The sequence below is a fragment of the Mesoplodon bidens genome, assembly GCF_964165515.1.
Source record: "Mesoplodon bidens genome assembly, chromosome: 15".
Taxonomy (NCBI): Eukaryota; Metazoa; Chordata; class Mammalia; order Artiodactyla; family Ziphiidae; genus Mesoplodon; species Mesoplodon bidens.
In genome coordinates this window covers 22,258,469-22,272,704 of record NC_138171.1, presented here as the reverse complement: position 1 = coordinate 22,272,704, position 14,236 = coordinate 22,258,469, and positions in this window count along the sequence as shown.

Below are 14,236 nucleotides of genomic sequence, written 5' to 3'. Positions count from 1 at the left end.
CTTGACCATGTCATCACAAACATTCCACCTCTTAGGTTCATTCCATCTCTGCTGTGCTGTCCTCATGTTGGTTTCATGCTCGTGGTCATAAGATTGCCACCCCAGTTCCTGGGGTCTCATCCACATCAAGGAGATGACCATTCCTCCTGTAGCTGAGACTCAAACAAACTAGATGTGACCTCTGTCTTGCTGCTTCTGGGCCGAGGGATCTATGCACTCATGCCAGGCACACCCAATATCCAACACTGGAGGAAAAGAGGAGTCTCATAGTGGAAACTCTTGTTTAGAAACAAGAAAGGCTAAGCGTTGGCAAGGATGTGGAAATTCTTGCACACTGCCCGTGAGAGGAAATTGGTACAACCACTTCAGAAAACTGGCAGTTTCTACTAAATGTAAACAGACACGCTATGACTAGAATTTCCACTCCTAGCTTTTCATTCCAAAAGAAATAAGTGGCTATTACAAATAGACTTGTGCAAGGATTTTCATAGCAGATTTACTCATAGCTCAACGTGGATATAGCCCAATGTTCATCAACAGGAGAATGGATAAACAAATTATGGCATGTCCATCCAATAGACTACTATGTTTTACATATAAAAGTACAAATTGCTGGGAGTTCCCTGGTGAACTACTGTTTTGGATTCTGGGCTTTCACTGCTGTGGTCCGGGTTCAATCCCTGGTCAGGGAAAGGAGAACCTGCAAGCCGTCTGGCGTGGCATAAGAAAAAAAAGTAAAAATTGCTGACACACGTGACACTATAGATTATACTCACATATGGTATGTGGACTAAAAGAGTCCAGACACAAAAGCAGTACATATTGTATGATTCCATTCACAGGAGGTTCAATGGCAGGCAAAACTAATCTATGGTTCTAGAAATCAGAAGCCACCTGGGTCGGAGGGGGCTGGGGGAGGGGGAGATAGATATGGGGGAGGAGCAAGAGGGACTTTTCTGGGGTGCTGGAAAAGGTCTATATCTTAGTCTGGTTGGTGATTACATGGGCAAAAATTCAAGTTGTACCTTAAGATTAGAGGACTTTACGTACTTTATATATGTTATACCCTGAGAAAAATAAAATCTAATAAGAGAGGAGGATGTCCTGCCATCCATGGCGTGTGATGTGTGCTGCTGAGCAAGAATCAGAAGGTCTGTTTTAGGAGGGACTTCACACTCCAGTAAACTTCATGCCAGGCCTAGGCATTGACAAAGTCGTGGTAGCCAACCCTCTCCCCCTCAGGGCCCCAGAAAACAGGAGAAGGTGAGGCAGGGGCTCTTATTCACATGGAGCTGACTTCTCTTCCCTTCCCCTGGACCCACAGGACTGCTCCACCACCACCCCCAGCTCCGTTCCAGGTGGGAGAAATGACACCAGAGCTGAGCTCTGACTTGAGGGATCTGGAAGTTCCTTCTGCCCTACAATTTTGTTCAACAGACCTTAACTTTCTGTCAAGGCCTCTCCAGCCTGCCCCCTCCCCCAGACAGCTGGACACACCTGTGACTCCTGCCCTCTCGTGCTCTGTGCTCCCCATGTCTTGTCCATCCCTTCAGAATCCCCCTTCGGGCCTTTTCTGTCCCCGCTCCAGGCCACAACCCTCTCTCTCCTCGGCCCTGTACCAGCCTCCTTGCTGGTCTTCCTGCCCACCGCATCTGCCCCAGAACCATTGTCCTCCACACAGCAGCCAGGATGATCTTCCTAAAATGATCCTGTCACTCTTCCTCTTGAGGGAGTGTCCCATCTCCCCTGTCTTCCCCTGTCCATAGCCTCTCCAGTGTCCAAGCCCCAGGTCAGCGCCACCTCCTCCATGAAGCCTTTGCATTCATTCAGCAAACATTGACTGAGCTCCTAGAATGTGGCCAGACACTGTGCTGGGCATGGAGGAGAGAAAAATGAGTAAGACCAATGCGGTCTGTAGACAGTCTGGGGAGACAGGCAACCAAGCAACGCCTATGTGTGTGCACTCCCTGTGTCTGTTCACTCTGACTTGGCTATGAGCTCCTTGAGGGCAGGGCTCATTCTAAGGTCACTGCTTAGCCTCAGAGCCCAGTAGAGGGCCTGGCAGGGAGGAGGGGGCAGTCTGTTGAATGAATGAATGAATGAAAAGCTAGGCCAACCTCCTCCCTGTTTCACTTTCCTCCAAGCCTCCGATTTAGCTGGTAACCAGGTCCATGGAATTCAGTTGGAACTGGATGGCAAATTTGGAGCTAAATGATAAAGAATCAGCAAAAGGTTGGTATTTATAGAACAAGGTTTTGTGAAGGCATAATACCTACTTTCCTACATCATCACTCCAATTGACAATTTTTTTTTTTTTTTTGACTGCACTGCATGGCATGTGGGATCTCAGTTCCCCAACCAGGGATCGAACTCATGCCCCTTGCATTGGAAGCGTGGAGTCTTAACCACTGGACCTCCAGGGAAGTCCCCAACAATGATGTTTTTTGAAGATCAACATTATTTCCTTACCAAGACTTAGGTTCAGGAAATTTAACTGTAGTAGAGCAATAGTTATTTCTTAAATCAGCAAAGAAGCTACGTGATATCAAAAGATTTAAAATGTAATAAGAAACAAATGAACAAATATAACAAAACAGAAACAGGCCGACAGATATTGAGAACAAGCTAGTGGTTATCAGTAGGGAGAGGGAAGAGAGGAGGGACAAGATAGGGATAAGGGATTATGAGATACAAACTACTATTATAAAATAAATCAGCAACAAGCCTGCGCGAAGCCATGAAGACCCAACACAGACAAAAGTAAATAAATAAATAAATAAATAATTTTAAAAGTGTATATTGTACCACACAGAGAAATACAGCCATTATTTTGTAATAACTTTAAATGGAATATAATCTATAAAAATGTTGACTCATTATGTTGCACACCTGAAACTAATACTGTAAATCAACTATACTCTAATTAAAAATATGTAATAAGAAACATTGTTACCAAGGTGACCAAAGAAGTGAGCTCTAGGGTAGTACATACTGCAGCCAGAATGATGGGTTGTTTTTTTTTTGGTTTAATAGTTAGCCATTCTTTTTTAAAAAATATTTATTTATTTGGTTGTGTGGGATCTTAGTTGTGGCAGGCAGGCTCCTTAGTTGCGGCATGCAAACTCTTTGTTGAGGCATGCATGTGGCATCTAGTTCCCTGACCAGGGATCAAACCCGGGGCCCCCTTCATTGGGAGCACGGAGTCTTACCCACTGCACCACCAGGGAAGTCCCCAGAATGCCAGGGTTTTAATCCCACTCAGCATTTACTAACTGTGTGTCCTCAAGCAAGTTACTTAACCTCTCTGTGCCTCACTTTTCCCATGTGTATAATGAGGAAAACTTGAGACTCTACCCCAAATGTTTATTTCTGGGAATTCAGTAAGTTCATGTTTTAAAGAGCTTAGAATAGCACCTGTCACAAAGTTAGCACTCAGAGGGCTACCTATTAGTACAAATGGATAAAACAGCCTATCCCAAGGACTGGATGAGCTGTGGGAACCCAGATGGGGAGGGCCCCTCCCAGCCATGGCCCTTAAGTTTGCCACCCTTAAGGAGGCAGTACAAGTGGGTTCAAATCCCAGCCCTGCTCTCAGGACCTCGAGAGGTCCCTGTGTCGCTGTCTTCAGTTTCTCCAAGGTCCTTTTGTTCCAGACTGAGGGCTTTTACATTTGGGAAGTTAGTGCTGCTGTTTTAGCCTAGTCCGTGGCGACATCTAGTGGTAATATGGGGAAATGCCTAACATTCTTATTAAAGTGTCTTCAACCTATTAACGATATGAACAATAATGGTACAGTATATTAAGTTCTTCCTATGCTAGACACTGAGTGTTACACGAGCTGTATTAGTTAATTTTAAATGTAATTCTATAAAGAACAGACTGTTATTAACCTTATTTTACAGAAGTCAGTTGCCTAAGGCTACACAGCTATAGGTGACAGAACTGGATTTGAATTCAGGCCATGCAGACCTGAAGTTTGCATTATTAATCCCTCTACATCAGGCCCCTGCATGAGTACTGGGAAAACATGAAAAATTATATTCCTGCCTCGTGCAGAACATAACTATAATCTATAGTTATTTTAGGGAGAATAAATGAAACTTAGACTTCCATGTTTGAATAAGCTGTAAAATGTCTCTCGAATATTCCTTGGAGAATTTAGGACCTAGGGAGCTCTTCCTTTCCAATTGGTCAAGTCAATCCCAGAAGATTATGGGATCCTGGTAAGGACTATCTATGAAGCCTAGATTCCTGAGTCCCAGCTGTCATTCATTCACTCAAGCCTACGACAAACACTTATTGAGTACCTAGTGTAAGCCAGGCATTGTGCTAAGCTCTAGGGATACAAGGGTGAACAAGAAAGAGAGAAAGCCCCTGACTTCACTGAGCTCACAGTCTGATGGCGGAGGAACCAGACATGGAAAATTAGATTATAAACATGTCACTGTATCATGGCGAAAACTCATAAACAGGGGAAACTAAGTTAGTGTGGGGATGACCAAGGAAGACTTCCTGAAGGTGATAACATCTAACCTGAACACTGAGGATGAGTAGGGAGTTTTCTGGATCATGAATGTGGGTGACAGCATTATAGGGAAAAAGAATAGAATTTGAGACAGCCTAGAAGTGAGAGATTAGGGATGGTCCAGAGAACACAAACAGGTCAGCCTGGCTGGATCTCTGAGGGTGAGAGGGGATTGACCTGGTCATGGTCATATCACACAGGGTCTTACAGGCCAAGGAGAGGGTTTGGATTTTATCCTAAGACAATGGAGAGTCAATGGAGGGCTTTAAGCAGAATATTTGTATCTTTAAAAGATCACTCTAGGTGAAGTAAATGGATTGAGAGCCAGAGGGGTTGTGGGGAGATGGAGGGGAGGCTGAGGCAGATGTCAGGGTGGTGGTGGTGGCTTCGTGGAGGGTAGAGGAAATGATGATACAGGGAGGTGGACTAGTTTGTTTCTTTGGAGGCAGGGCTGTCAGAATTGACTGACTGCTTAAATATGAGGGGGTAAGGAAAGGAATTGAGGATGATTCTTGGGATTTGGGCTTGAAAAATGGATGGATTTACTGAAATGGGTAAGACTGAGGGAATAGCAGACTTGAGGAGACTATCTTGAGTTCAGATCTACCCCAGCAGGTAGAGATTCCTTTTGTCATTGTTGTTTTAACTCAGGTTATGCTGTGACATTGCCCCAGACACAGGGATGGGAGGAGGTAATGGGTGCCAGAAGTGTTGCTGAGAGAGACCACTGGGCTCTGATGCCCTGGTGTGTATAGGATCGTGCCAATGACTTCTGAAGAATCAACGCGAGGAGAAAAGGAAATCAGAATGCTTTCCATACTTCGTTGCACAAAAGAATACTTTTTTGACTTTTCCTTGGAGAAGGCAGATGGGCCCACATGTCCATTAGCACAGGAACTTCTTTCTGACCAATGAGTCCTTTGAGGTGAGGATTTATTTGAAACTCAAGTTGATGTGACTCTGAGGAAAGGGTGCAGACTGTGGTCAAAAATTCCCACCTACAATTTGAAGTTTTTACTCCTTCGGTGGAAAGCAGTGCAATTTCAGCTACTTTAAGTAAAAAAGGAAATGTATCAGCAGAATCTTGGGGCTCACGGAATTGAGAGGCAATTAAAGAAGCAAGCATCAAAACCTCCCTTACTGCCTCAGGGCCTTTGCACATGCCATGCCCTCTACCATTCTACTGGAATACCTCCCCTCCCCTTCTTCATCTGGCTGACTCAAACTCATTCTTTTCTTCTTTTTAAATTAAAAAATATTTATTTTAATTTTTTGGGCTGCCTTGGGTCTTTGTTGCTGTGAGCGGGCTTTCTCTAGTTGCGGTGAATGGGGCTACTCTTCGTTTCAGTGCACAGGCTTCTCATTGTGGTGGCTTCTCTTGCTGCACAGCACGGGCTCTGGGCACGCAGGCTTCAGTAACTGTGGTGCATGGGCTCAGTAGTTGTGCCTCACGGGCTCTAGAGCACAGGCTCAGTAGTTGTGGCACGTGGGCTTACTTGCTCCGCAGCATGTGGGATCTTCCCAGACCAGCGCTCAAACCCGTGTCCCCTGCATTGGCAGGCAGATTCTTAACCACTGTGCCACCAGGGAAGCCCTCAAACTCATTCTTAAGGTCTTGGTTTTACTGTTGCTTTGTCAGATGTCTCCCTGGTTTTCCAGATGAATTCAGGTACCCTTATAGATGCTGTTCCCAGTAGCAAGTACTTTTCCATTGTAGCCCTTAACATAATATTGACTAAATAATTATTCATTTGGTTAGCGTCTGCTTTCCCCAGTAGAGTGTGAGCTCCGTGAGGGAGGAGACTAAGTCTGTCTTGGTCCCTGTTGTACTTCCAGAACCTAAGACAGGGGGTGATATATGAGGTTATGCTGCAAGGACAAACCAACCCAAGACCTCGGTAGCTGATGACCACAAATGTTTATTTCTCATTCATGCTTCATGTCCATTGTGGCTCAGCTGTGGCTCTGCTGTAGATTGTTTCACTCTGGGACCCAGTCAGACAGAGCACCCTCATACTGGCAGGGACTAGATCTGACTCATCTGTGTGTGCTAAGACCCTAGCACAGGACCAGGCAAAATGGTGGTACCACCTGAAGTTGGTTGAGTGGAATTGTGCTGAGGTCCTGGCAGGGAATGGGGGTTAGTCTTAGGAGTCAGCTGAGTGGGAACACCACAGACTCTCCCTTTGGGATCTTTGTCAGTCATCACACATGCCTCGTATATCCTTCCAATAGTAAATCTGAGTCTTAGGTTAAGCAATTTGCTCAAGGTAAAGCTAAGGAGCAGCCTGGAGTAGAGAAGAGTGGTTAAGACATAGGCTTTGGAATCAGAAACATCTGGGTTCAAATTCTGCCTCTTGGGACAGTAAAACATCAGCTTAAATAATGACAGTAATACATTATTTCCCCTGGAATAAAATAAGAATCCATGAGTCCAAACTGTTAATAAAGAAATAAATGGGAGAGAAGGGAGAGCTCTTTCTTACAGCAGAATGCCAACTAATACATACAGAAGGGATGATGGGGTTAGAAAAATCACTATTTTGCAACCACAATAGCAAAATACAAAATACGAATACTCTATGAATAAGAATAAGAATCATCAATGAATGCTAGAACCTCTGGGTGAAAGTTTGATGAGGAATAGTATATTCACAGTCTCAAAGTGTCTCCTTCCAAATGGCTTATTAGTTACAAAGGAAAAAATGATGATGGTGGAGAAATCTGGCAGACCCCCACCTTAGCCCAGGGATCAAGGTTAACATCACAGTGACAGGACAAACCGACATGTGTACCCCTCAATGAGATGCACTAAGAAGAGTACCACTTATGTGGTCTTCCTGCCAAAAGGGCAGAACCTGAATCTGATCATGAGAAAACAATTAGACAAACTGAAATTTGGGATGGTCAACAATGTAACTGACTCTCCAAAAATGTCAATGTCAAGAAAGAAAAAGAAAAGAACTTAAAGGAGGATATGGAGATGTAACAACTAAATGCAACATGAAATTCTGTATTGAATTCTGTCCTGGAAAAAAAATGGCTGTAAGGGACACTATTGGGGAAGTTGGCGAAATTTGGATGCAGACTATGAATTAGATAATGGTCTATTTTTCCATGTTAAATTTTCTGATTTTCATAGTTATACTATGATTATGTAAGAAAATATCTTTGTTCTTGGGAAATTTAGGGGGAAAAAGGCATGATGTCTGTAATTTACTTTCAAATGATTCAACTATACATGTACATATAGAGAGAAACAGCGAGAGAGAGAGACAGAGAGACAGAGACATAGAGAGAGAGACAGAGAGAGAGGGAGACAGAGAGAGAGAACGGGAAAGAGAGGGAATTTTAAAGTAAATGTGGCAAAATGTTAATAATATGGGATTCTGAGTCAAGGGCATATGGTAGTTCATTCCACTATTGTGAATTTTTAAAAATAAATTTATTTATTTTAAAATTTATTTTGGTTCATTGGGTCTTCTTTGCTGTGCACAGGCTTTCTCTAGTTGAAGCGAGGGGAGGCTACTCTTCATTGTGGTGCGGGGGCTTCTCATTGCGGTGGCTTCTCTTGTTGTGGAGCACAGGCGCATGGGCTTCAGTAGTTACGGCACACGGGCTCAGTAGTTGTGGCTCATGGGCTCTAGAGCGCAGGCTCAGTAGTTGTGGAGCACAGGCTCAGTTGCTCCATGGCGTGTGGGCTCTTTCCGGACCAGGGCTCAAACTCGTATACCCTGCATTGGCAGGCGGATTCTTAACCACTGCGTCACCAGGGACACCCTTCTGACTCTTTCTTTAAGTTTGAAGTTATTACAGAAAAAAAAGTTAAAAATAAAAAAAAAACTTTAAAAATCATGGTTTCCTCATTTTTTTCTATATTTCATCAAAATCCTAATCTTAGCAATGTGAAAAAAAACTGCATATTAGAACTGAATAAACATAGAAGTTGTGTGATCAGAAAGCAAGGCGCACAGCAAACACTCAGGAAGCAGTCGCTGCCCTGATGATCTCTGGGACCCCACACAACCCCCTGTGCCATAGGAGGGAGATCGCCAATCCCACACAGTCTGTCAGCCATAAGACAAATGCCGAAAACCTTTTTGTGGCCTCAGTGATCCGGTTATAAACTCAGCTCAAGGACTCACTGAAAGTATTTTGCACAAGATAAAGAGACACTTAAAAATTGAATTGAAAGATCGTGAGTGGGCTTTCCTGGTGGCGCAGTGGTCGAGCGTCCGCCTGCCAATGTAGGGGACATGGGTTCGAGCCCTGGTCCGGGAAGATCCCACATGCCGCGGAGCAACTAAGCCCGTGTGCCACAACTACTGAAGCCCACACACCTAGAGCCTGTGCTCTGCAACAAGAGAAGCCACCGCAATGAGAAGCCCACACACTGCAATGAAGAGCAGCCTCTGCTCGCCGCAACTAGAGAAAGCCCACGCGCAGCAGCGAAGAACCAACGCAACCAAAAATAAATAAATAAATAAATAAATAAATAAATACATTAAAACAAAACAAAACAAAAAGACTGAGTATTTTTCCAAGCTGGAAAGCAGCCCCGAGAGGTTAAGAACACTTCTCCTATCACTTTGTGGACATTGGTAAATAACTTGACACACTCCATGAAAGACTGATCCTGGAGATTGCTTCAGATGGTTTCCAGAAACAAAAGTTTGTTGTGCAAAAGTCGTGACATCATGTTGATAAGGAATTAATTCTCAGTGTCTGACCCTGCCAGAGAAGGGGGTTAATATCACTCTTCTGAACTGTTGACTGGATACCATCGCTTGGATATCTGGCAGGTATCTCAAACTCAGTGTCCAGAACAGGAATCTTGACCCTTCCCCCACCCCAGATCTGCTCTACCTGCCGTCTTTTCCATCTCAGTTGATGGCAAGGCCCTCCTTCCCTTTTCTCCATTTTCTCCTTAGAGTTATCCTTGACACTTTCCTTACCTCTGGTCAATCTCTGTGACTCCTGCTTTGAAAAAGCTCCAGAATCCAACCATTTCTCACTATTTCTGCCACTAATAACCTGATCCAAGGTACCATCATCTCTTACCTGGATTATTGTAAATGCCTTCTTACTGGCCTCCTCGTTCCAGCCTAGCTCTGCTGTGGTCAAGACCCAGCAGCCATGGTGATTTTGTTAAAAATAAATCAGATTGGACTTCCCTGGTGGCGCAGTGGTTAAGAATCCACCTGCCAATGCAGGGGACACGGGTTCGAGCCCTGGTCCAGGAAGATCCCACATGCCTCGGAGCAATTAAGCCTGTGTGCCACAACTACTGAGCCTGCGCTCCACAGCCCACGAGCCACAACTGCTGAGCCCACGCGCCACAACTACTGAAGCCCGCGCACCTAGAGCCTGTGCTCCACAACAAGAGAAGCCACCACAATGAGAAGCCCGTGCATTGCAACGAAGAGTAGCCCCTGCTCGCTGCAACTAGAGAAAGCCGGCGCACAGCAACAAAGACCCAGCACAGCCAAAAATAAATAAATAAATAAATTAAAAATAAAATAAATCAGATCATGTCAAGACTCAAAATCCTCAATGTCCCTTTATTTCTCCCAGAGTTAAATCCTAAATCCTGTAAGACTCTCCCTGAGCTGCCTCCCTGCTACACCTTGGGCAACACCTCTGCAGCACTCCAGACTCATGCTTGTTCTTTGCAGATTGCACACATCTTTTCCCCACCCCCCCCTTATGAATTTGCATGGGCTGTTCCCTCTGCTGGAATGCCCTTCCTTCAGATATTTGCACGGCTTATTCCCTCACATCCTGTAAATCTATATTCAAGTATCATCTATTAAACAAGGCTGACCTCACTATCCTATCTGAAACTGCAACCTACCCCACACTCAGATCCCTTTCATTCAGTTCTGTTTTTTCCCATAGCACTTACCTTGTAACATGTTACCTTGAAACATGTTATGTAATTTATTCATTTAATATGCTTATTGTTTATTATCTGTCTCCTCCTCTTCCTGGGAGGCAGGGATGTTTGCCTGTTTAATTCACTGATGTAACCCTGTTTTCTTGCAGACTACCTGGTGAAATAGTCCATATTTGTTGAATGAAAGAGTCTGCACACTTTCTGAGGTATGTATATATATATATCTGAAGAGGGATTCTCACTGCTGGATTTTTAAAAACTCTGAGAATGAGAATCGTATAATTGCCTTATTGTTTAGAACTTTATCTTCATCCCAAACTAAGTAGCATTGAAATGAAGGGCTTGTTCTGATTGATCATAAATATTTCTTTCTCTTTACTGAGGAGCATATATACTAACATGCTATATTCTTAAATTTTAAAAAATAACAGAAGTAAAACTGGAAAATTCACACACTTGTGGAAATTAAACAGTACATTTTAAAACAACAAATGATCAAAGAAGAAATCACAGAGGAAATTAGAAAAATCTTACAGATGAATGAAAATGAAAACATAACATACCAAAACTTATGAGACATAGCAAAAGCAATGTTAAGGGGTGATTTATAGCTATAAATGCTTATATTAAAAAAAAACAAACAAGAAAGATCTCAAATCCATAACCTAACTTTACAACTGAAGGAACTAGAAAAGGAAGAACAAATTAAACCCAAAGCCAGCAGAGGGAAGGAAATAATAAAGATCAGATCAGAGATAAATGAAATAGAGAATAGAAAACAAGAGAGAAAATCAATAAAACCAAAAGTTGGTTCTTTGAAAAGTTTAATAAAATTGACAAACCTTTAACTACATGGACTAAGAGAGAAAGAGAAGACTCAGATACTAACATCAGAAATGAAAGTGTGGGCATTACTACCAACTCTCAAGAAAAAAAAGGATTATAAGATCATACTAAAATAATCCTACACCAACAAATTGGATAACCTAGAGGAAATGGGCAAGTCCCTAGAACACAAAGCCTTCCAAAACTAAATAATAAAGAAATAGAAAATCCAAATAGATCTATAACTGATAAGGAGATTGAATCAGTAATCAAAAATCTCCCAACAAATAAAAGCCCTGAACCTGATGGCTGTACTGGTGAGTTCTACCAAACATTTAAAGAAGAACTAATACCACCCCTTCTCAAACTTTTCCAGAAAATTGAAGAGGAGGGAACTTTTTCTAACTTATTTTATAAGGCCAGCATCATTGTCTTGATATCAAAGCCAGATGAAGATACTACAAAAAACAAAACAAAACAAAAAAATCTACAGACCAACCTCCTTATGAACTATGACACAAAAATCTCAACAAAATACTAGCAAACCAAACTCAGCAGCATATATTTTTTATTTTTCTATAAATGCTTTTATTTATTTTTTAAATTAATTTTTTATTTTATATTGGAGTATAGTTGATTTACAGTGTTGTGTTAGTTTCAAGTGCACAGCGAAATGATACAGCCACACACATACGTATATCCATTCTTTTTCAGATTCCTCTCTCATATAGGCCATTACAGAATATTGAGTAGAGCTCCGTTCGCCACGGAGTAGGTCCCCGCTGATCATCCAGTCTACATACAGCAGTGTGCATATGTTAATCCCAATTTATCCCTCCTCCCCACCCCTCCCCTTTGGCAACCACAAACCTGCCCCTGAAGTCTGTGAGTCTGTTTCTGTTTTGCAGATAAGCCCATCTATATCATTTTTTTAGATTCCACATATAAGTGATAATCATATGACATTTGTCTTTCTCTGTCTGACCTACTTCACTTAGTATGATAATCTCTGTGTCCATCCATGTTGCTGCAAATGGCATTTTTTCGTTCTTTTTAAATGGCTGAATAATATTCCATTGTATATACATACCACATCTTCTTTATCCATTCCTCTGTTGATGGACATTTAGGTTGCTTCCATGTCTTGGCTATTGTAAATAGTGCTGCAGTGAAAGCTGGGGTGCATGTATCTTTTTGAATTATGCTTTTCTTGGGATATACATCCAGGAGTGGGTTTGCTGAATCATATGGTAACTTTTTGTTTTTTAAGAAACCTCCGTTCTGTTTTCCATAGTGGTTGTACCAATTTACATTCCCACCAACAGTGTAGGAGGGTTCCCTTTTTTCCACACCCTCTCCAGCATTTATTATTTGTAGACCTTTTGATGATGGCCATCCTGACCATATGAGGTGTGAGGTGATACCGCACGGTAGTTTTGATTTGCATTTCTCATATAATTAGTGATGTTGAACATCCTTTTGTGTGCTTTTTGGCCATCTGGATGTCTTCTTAAAAGAAATGTCTTTTTAGATCCTCTGCCCATTTTTTGATTGGGTTATTTGGTTTTTTTGATATTGAGCTGCATGAGCTGTTTGTATATTCTGGAGATTAATCCCTTGTCAGTTGTTTGGTTTGCAAATATTTTCTTCCATTCTGTGGGTTGTCTTTTTGTTTTGTTTATGGTTTCCTTTACTGTGCAAAAGATTTTAAGTTTCATTAGGTCCCATTTGTTTATTTTTGTTTTATTTTCATTACCCTAGGAGTTAGATCCATAAAGGTATTGCTTCAGCAGCATATTAAAAAGATTATACACCATCACCAAATGGAATTTATTCCTGCAATACAAGGATGGTTCAACATACAAAAATCGACCAGTGTAATGCACCACATTAACACAATGAAGGGGAATAGAAACCCACATGATCATCTCAATTGATTCAGAAAAGCCCTTGACAAAACGCAACACCCTTTCATGAGAAAAACACTCAACACAGTAGGAATAAGGAAGCTACTTCAACATAATAAAAGCCATACATGAAAATCCACACACACATCATACTTTATGGTGAAAGACTGAAAGCTCTTCCTCTAATATCAGGAAAAAATGCAAGGATGTCTGCTTTCACCACTTCTATTCAACACAATACTGAAAGTTCTAGCCAGAGTAATTAGACAATAAAAAGAAATAAAAGGAATCCAAAGTGAAAAGCAAAATGTAAAGTGATCTCTGTTCATAGATGATATGATCTTATATGTAAAACCCTAAAGATTCCACCAAAAGAACTGTTAGAACTAATAAATGAATCCAGCAAATTAACAGGATACAAAGTCAACGCACAAAAGTCAGTTGCATCTCTGTACACAAACGATGAACAATCTGAAAAGGAAACTAAGAAAACAATTTCCTTTACAGTAGTGCCAAAAAGAATAAAATACTTATGTGTAATTTACCACAATAAAAAAATTTAAATAAGTTGTATAATAACTAAAGTGAATAGGAAGATTGGCCAAGATGGTGTAGTAGAAAGACCCTGAACTCCACCGCCTCTCACAGGCACACCAAAATTATAGCTAGTTATACAACAGCATTGACCAAAATTACAGCTAGTTATACAACAGCATTGACCAAAATCACAGCTAGTCATGCAACAGCATTGACCAAAATTACAACTAGTTATACAACAAGCATTGACCAAAATCACAGCTAGTTATACAACAGAATTGACCAAAATGACAACTAGTTGTACAATAAGCATTGACGAAAAAGACTGGAACCTACCAGAAAAGATCTTCTATGACAGACGTTACAAAGAAGGAACCATAACAAGACAGGCAGATTCTTTCCAAGGAGCGAGGGGCCTGAGCCCCACATCGAACTCCCCAGTCTGGGGGTCCTGCACCAGGAAGATGGGTCCCCAGAATGTTTGGCTTTGAAGACCAGCAGGGCTGGTTTTCAGGAGTCTTAAATGGTGCACGCAAAGTTGCACAC